This window comes from Haliotis rubra, unplaced genomic scaffold (genome assembly GCF_003918875.1).
Source record: "Haliotis rubra isolate DU_JTF1 unplaced genomic scaffold, ASM391887v1 Scf1188, whole genome shotgun sequence".
Classification (NCBI taxonomy): domain Eukaryota; kingdom Metazoa; phylum Mollusca; class Gastropoda; order Lepetellida; family Haliotidae; genus Haliotis; species Haliotis rubra.
Genome location: NW_025765101.1, coordinates 148,397 through 155,564, shown reverse-complemented (window position 1 = coordinate 155,564; position 7,168 = coordinate 148,397). Strand labels below are relative to the sequence as shown.

Below are 7,168 nucleotides of genomic sequence, written 5' to 3'. Positions count from 1 at the left end.
AGGGATAGTGGTGTACAATGTAGGGAACGGGTGTACCAAGAAGGGATAGTAGTGCACACAGTATGACTAACAGTATACAAAGGAGGAGAAAGTCCCTGATTGTGTGGATGAAAAAACTATGAAAGATGATTTGTATCAGATAGTGGTGTACCAAGAAGGGATAGTGGTGTACAAAGAAGGGATAGTGATGTACAAAGAAGGGATAGTGGTGTACCAAGAAGGGATAGTGGTGTACCAAGAAAGGATAGTGGTGTACCAAGAAGGGATAGTGGTCTACCAAGAAGGGATGAGTGGTGTGCAAAGGATGGTGGTGTACAAGAGAGGGATAGTGGTGGTACCAAGAAGGGATGGTGGTCTGCAAACGAGGGATGGTGGTGTGCAAGAAAGGATGAGTGGTGTGGTGTGCCAACAGAAAGGATAGTGGTGTGCCAGAAGGGATAGTGGTGTACAATGTAGGGAACAGGGTGTACCAAGGAGGGATGGTGGTGTACCAAGAAGGGACAGTGGTGTACAAGAAGGGATAGTGGTGTACAAGAAGGGATGGTGGTGTACAATGAAGGAACGGGTGTAAAGAAGGGATGGTGGTGTACAAGGAGGGATGAGTGGTGTGTAGAATGTAGAAGGACGTGGTGTAAGAAGGGATAGTGGTGTACAAGAGAAGGGAACAGGTGTGCCGAGAAGGGACGGTGGTGTGCAGAAGGGATGGTGGTGTACAGTATGGGGAAAGGGTGTGCAAAGAAGGGATAGTGGTGTGCAAAGAAGGGGATGGTGGTGTACCAGAAGGGATAGTGGTGTACAATGACGGGATAGTGGTGTAGAAGAAGGGATGAGTGGTGTACAAAGAAGGGATGGTTGTACAAAGAAGGGATGAGTGGTGTGAACAATGGTGGGGAACGGGTATACAAGAAGGGGATGGTGGTGTGCAAGAAGGGATAGTGGTGTAGAAAGAAGGGATGGTGGTGTACAAAGAAGGGATAGTGGTGTACAAAGAGGGATGAGTGGTGTACAAGGTGAGGGATAATGGTGTACAAGAGAAGGGATGAGTGGTGTACAAGGGAGGGATGAGTGGTGTACAAGAAGGGATAGTGGTGTGGCAAGAAGGGATAGTGGTGTAACAAAGTTGGGATAATAGTGGTGTACCAAGAAGGGATAGTGGTGTACAAAGAAGGGATGGTGGTGGTGAGAAGGATAGCGTGGTGTACCAAGAAGGGATAGTGGTGTACAAAGAAGGATGGTGGTGTGTACAAGGGATAGTGGTGCACAAGAAGGGATGAGTGGTGTAAGAAGAGGGATGGTGGTGTACAAAGAAGGGATAGTGGTGTACAAGAAGGGATAGTGGTGTGCAAGAGGGATGGTGGTGTGCAAGAAGGAATGGTGGTGTACAAGAAGGGATAGTGGTGTACAAGAAGGGATGGTGGTGTGCAGAAGGGATGGTGGTGCACAAGGATAGGGAAAGGGTGGTGTACCAAAAGGGATGGTGGTGTGCAAAGAAGGGATGGTTGGTGCAAGATGAAGGGATAGTGGTGCACAAGAGAAGGGATGGTGGTGTTTAAAAAGATGGGATGGTGGTGTACAAAGAAGGGATGGTGGTGTACAAGAAGGGATGGTGGTGTGCAATGGGATGAGGTGGTTGTACCCGAAGGGATGGTGGTGTACAAAGAAGGGATGGGTGTACAAAGATTGTGCCAGAAGGGATGGTGGTGTACAGTAGAAGGGATGGTGGTGTACAAAAGGGATAGTGGTGTGGCAATGATAGGGAATAGTTGTGTACTGGGGATAGTGGTGATAAGGGGATGGTGGTGTACAAGAAGGGATGGTGGTGGATGTACAAAGAAGGGATGGTGGTGCAGAATGGATGAGGGTGTATGTAAGAAAGGGGTGATAGTGGTGCACAGAAGGGATAGTGGTTTGGTAGTGTGCAGAAGGGATGAGTGGTGTGCAAAGGGGATGGTGGTGCACAAGGGGGAAGTGGTGTGCAAGAAGGGATGGTGGTGTACAATGGTAGGGATGGTGGTGTACAAGGGGGATGGTGGTGTGCAGAAGGGATGGTGGTGTGCGAAGGGGATGGTGGATGTACAATGATGAAGGTGTGCAAGAAGGGATGGTGGTGGCCATGAAAGGGATGGTGGTGTGCAAGAAAGGGATGGTGGTGTACAAAGGAAGGGATGGTGGTGTACCAAGAAGGGATGGTGGTGTACAAAGAGGGATGGTGGTGTGCAAAGAAGGGATAGTGGTGGTACGGTAAGGGATAAAGGAGGCCAGAAAGGGATTGGTGTGGATGAAGGTATGAAAGTTTTGGTATCAGATGGTGGTGTGCAAGAAGGGATGGTGGTGTGCAAGAAGGGATGGTGGTGTACAATGAAAAGGGAAAGGGTGTGGCGGGAACAGAAGGGATGGTGGTTGCAAACGGTGCGGTAACGGTATAAAGTAGGAGAAGTCGATGTATGGATGAAAGATGGTTGTATCAGTAGTTGTGGAAAGTGGTGTGCAAGAAGGGATGGTGGTGTACAAAGGGATGGTGGTGTACAGCAAGTGAGGTGGTACAAAGAAGGGATGGTGAGATTGTACCAAGAAGGGATGGTGGTGTGCAAGAAGGGATGACTAGTGGTATACAAGGATGGATGGTGCACTGGGTACGATGGTGTGTGGAGAAGGGATGGATGGTGGTAGAAGGGGATGGTGGTGTACAATGAAGGAAGGGTGTGCAAGAAGGTATGGTGGTGTAAAGAAATGGTGGTGTGCAAGGAGGGATGGTGGTGTGCAATAGGGAACGGGTGTGCAAAGATTGGTGGTGAACAAGGGATGGTGGTGAATGTGGGGAAAGGGTGTGGCAGAAGGGATGGTGGTGTAACAAGAAGGGATGGTGGTGTACAAGAAGGGATGGTGGTGGCAAAGGATGGATGGTGGTGTGCAGGCCTGGGGGAAGGTTACAAGGAGGGATAAGTGGTGTACAGAATGGATGGTGGTGTACAATGCAGGAACAAGTGCGCAGGGATGGTGGTGTGTGCAGGGGGATAGGTGGTGGTACAAGTAGGGATGGTGGTGTGTGCCAGAAGGGATGGTGGGGAGGTGAATTGCAAGGAGGGATGGTGGTGTACAAAGGGAAGGATGGTGGTGTACAGTAGGGAAAGTGGTGTACCAGAAGAAGGTGGTGGTGTGCAAGGGGATAGTGGTTTGCAATAAGGGAAAGTGGTGTACAAGAATGGGGATGGTGGTGTGCAATAGGGATGGTGGTGTACAAGAAGGGATAGTGGTGGCTAAAGTGATGGCGGTGGGGATGAATTGGTGTACAATGAAGGGATAGTGGTGTACACAAGAAGGGATGGTGAATGGTGGTGTACAAGAAGGGGATGGTGGTGTAGCAGAGGGATGGTGGTGTAAAGAAGGGATGGTGGTGGCTGCAAGGAAGGGATGAATGGGAGTGGTGTGAAGGGATGGTGGGAGTGCAGGGTATGCAAGAACGGATGGTTAAGGAGAGGGATGAGTTGTGTGGAGAAAAGGGGTGTACAAGGGATGGTGGTGTGCAAAGGTTGTGTACCAGGGATGAGTGGTGGCCAAGAAGGGATGGTGGTGCATAAGAATGGTGGTGAGGGATGGTGGTGGTGCAATGTGAAGGATGGTGGTGTGCAAGAGGGATGGGTGGTGTACAGAAGGGATGAGTGGTGATGCAGGGGAACGGGTGTGCAAGAAGGGATGGTGGTGTGCCGGAAGAAGGGATGGTGGTGAGGTGTGCAGAAGGTGGTTATTGGTGGTGGTGTAGAAGGGATGGTGGTGTGCAAGAAGGGATAGTGGTGTACAAGAGGGATAGTGGTGGCCACGAAAGGTGTGCTGGTGGCAGGGGAACAGGATAGTGGGATGTGCAGAAGGATGGTGGTGTGCAAAGAAGGGATGGTGGTTGTATTACAAGAAGGGATGGTGGTGTACAAGGAAGGGATATGGTGGTGAAGCAGGAAGGATGGTGGATGTGGTTATTACAAGAAGGGATGGTGGTGTGCCAAGGAGGGACGGTGGTGTATACAGAAGGGATGGTGGTTGTAAGAAGGGATGAGTGGTTGTGCAAGAGGGATGGTGGAAAAAGATGGTGGTTTTACAAGAAGGGATGGTGGTGTAAAGAAGGGATGAAGTGTGTGGGGAATGTACCAGGGAATAGTGGTGGTGTAACAAGAAGAGGGATGGTGGTGTACAAGGGATGGTGGTGTACAAAAGAAGGGGACGGTGAGGGATGGTGCAAGAAGGGATGGTGGTGTACCAAGAAGGGATGGTGGTGGCAAGAAGGGATGGTGGTGTAGAGAAGAGGGATGGTGGTGTTGTGCAGGGGACGTGGTGGATAAGAAGGATGGTGGTGTAAGGAGGTGACAATGGTGGTAGGGAACAGGGAGGGTGGTGTGCAAGAAGGGGATGATGGAGTGGTGTACAAGAAGGATAGTGGTGGTAACCAAGTAAAAGTGGTGCACAACGAGGGGATGGTGGTGTGCAAGAAGGGATAGTGGTGTACAAAGAAGGGATGGTGGTGTACAAAAGAAGGGATGGAAGTGGTGTACCAAGAAGGGATAGTGGTACAAGAAGGGATAGTGGTGTGTACAAAAGAAGGGATAGTGGTGTGCCAAGAAGGGATAGTGGTGTAGAAGAAGTGATTAGTGGTGTACAAGAAGGGATAGTGGTGTGCAAAGAAGGGACAGTGGTGTACAAGAAAGGATAGTGGTGTGCCAAGAAGGAATAAGTGGTGTACCAGGAGGGGACAGTGGTGTGTACCAGGGGATAGTGGTGTAACAAGAAGGGATAGTGGTGGTGAAATGTAGGGAACAGGTGTGCCAAGAAGGGATAGTGGTGTACAGAAGGATAGTGGTTTAAGTATGTAGGGGAAAGGGTGTACAAAAGAAGGATGGTGGTGTGCAAAGAAGGGATAGTGGTGGTACCAGAAGGGATAGTGGTGGTGCCAGACGGGATGGTGGTGTAGAAGGGATAGTGGTGTACAAGGGGATGGTGGTGTACAAAGAAGGGATGGTGGTGTACAATGTGCTGGGAACAGGTATACCAAGAAGGGATGGTGGTGTGCCAAGAAGGGATAGTGGTGTAGAAGAAGGGATAGTGGTGTACCAAGAAGGGATAGTGATGTACAAAGAAGGGATAGTGGTGTACCAAGAAGGGATAGTGGTGTACAATGTAGGGAATGGGTGTACCAAGAAGGGATAGTAGTGCACACAGTATAACTAACAGTATAAAAAGGAGGAGAAAGTCCCTGATTGTGTGGATGAAAAAACTATGAAAGAGGATTTGTATCAGATAGTGGTGTACCAAGAAGGGATAGTGGTGTCCAAAGAAGGGATGGTTGTGTACAATGTAGGGAAAGGGTGTAGACAGAAGGGATAGTGGTGCAAACAGTATGACTAACAGTATACAAAGTAGGAGAAGGTCCCTGATTATGTGGATGAAAAAACTAAGAAAGATGATTTGTATCAGATAGTTGTGTACCAAGAAGGGATAGTGGTGTACAAAGAAGGGATAGTGGTGTACCAAGAAGGGATAGTGGTGTACAAAGAAGGGAAAGTGGTGTACCTAGAAGGGATAGTGGTGTACCAAGAAGGGATAATGGTGTACAAAGAAGGGATAGTGGTATACAAAGGATGGATAGTGGTGTACAATGTAGGGAAAGGGTGTACCAAGAAGGGATAGTGGTGTATAAAGGAGAGATAGTGGTGTACAATATTTGGAAAGGGTGTACCAAGAAGGTATAGTGGTGTACAAAGAAGGGATAGTGGTGTACCAAGGAGGGATAGTGGTGTACAATGTAGGGAACGGGTGTACCAAGAAGGGATAGTGGTGTACAAAGGAGGGATATTGGTGAACAATATAGGGAAAGGGTGTGCCAAGAAGGTATAGTGGTGTACCAAGAAGGGATAGTGGTGTACCAAGAAGGGATAATGGTGTACAAAGAAGGGATAGTGGTATACAAAGGATGGATACCAAGAAGGTGGTGTACAATATAGGGAAAGGGTGTACCAAGGAGGGATAGTGGTGTACAAAGAAGGATAGTGGTGTACAAAGAAGGGATAGTGGTGTACAATGTCGGGAAAGGGTGTACAAAGAAGGGATAGTGGTGTACAATGTAGGGAAAGGGTGTACCAAGAAGGGATAGTGGTGTACCAAGGAGGGATAGTGGTGTACAAAGAAGGGATAGTGGTGTACAAAGAAGGGATAGTGGTGTACAATATAGGGAAAGGGTGTACAAAGAAGGGATAGTGGAGTACAATGTAGGGAAAGGGTGTACCAAGAAGGGATAGTGGTGTACCAAGGAGGGATAGTGGTGTACAATATAGGGAAAGGGTGTACAAAGAAGGGATAGTGGTATACAATGTAGGGAAAGGGTGTACAAAGAAGGGATGGTGGTGTACAATGTAGGGAAAGGGTGTACCAAGAAGGTACAGTGATGTACAAAGAATGGATAGTGGTGTACCAAGGAGGGATAGTGGTGTACAAAGAAGGGATAGTGGTGTACCAAGGAGGGATAGTGGTGTACAATGTAGGGATAGTGGTGTACAAAGAAGGGATAGTGGTGTACAAGGAAGGGATAGTGGTGTACAATGTAGGGATAGTGGTGTACCAAGGAGGGATAGTGGTGTACAATGTAGGGATAGTGTTGTACAAAGAATAGATAGTGGTGTACAAAGAAGGGATAGTGGTGTACAAGGAAGGGATAGTGGTGTACAATGTAGGGATAGTGGTGTACAAAGAAGGGATAGTGGTGTACAATGTAGGGATAGTGGTGTACAAAGAAGGGATAGTGGTGTACCAAGAAGGGATAGTGGTGTACAAAGAAGGGCTAGTGGTGTACCAAGAAGGGATAGTGGTGTACAATGTCGGGAAAGGGTGTACAAAGAAGGAATAGTGGTGTACAATGTAGGGAAAGGGTGTACAATATTTGTATAGTGGTGTACAATATTTGGAAAGGGTGTAGCAAGAAGGGATAGTGGTGTACCAAGAAGGGATAGTGGTGTACCAAGAAGGGATAGTGGTGTACCAAGAAGGGCTAGTGGTGTACCAAGAAGGGATAGTGGTGTACAATGTAGGGAAATGGTGTACAAAGAAGGGATATTGGTGCACACAGTACGACTAACAGTATAGAAAGTATGAGAAGGTCCCTGATTGTGTGGATGAAAAAACTATGAAA

General features: G+C 48.2%; 1 long non-coding RNA gene across 2 annotated transcripts; it reads left to right on the top strand.

Moving 5' to 3' along the window:
* The first annotated feature begins 5,608 nt into the window (after window positions 1-5,608).
* LOC124260370 lies at window positions 5,609-6,204 on the top strand. 2 transcript variants are annotated; one of them, XR_006894060.1, is made up of 4 exons: window positions 5,622-5,677; window positions 5,736-5,817; window positions 5,972-6,015; window positions 6,076-6,204. It is a non-coding gene; the product is annotated as an uncharacterized LOC124260370 (long non-coding RNA). The 2 variants fall into 2 exon arrangements; XR_006894059.1 differs by having other exon boundaries at window positions 5,609-5,817.
* The last annotated feature ends 964 nt before the right edge of the window (window positions 6,205-7,168 follow it).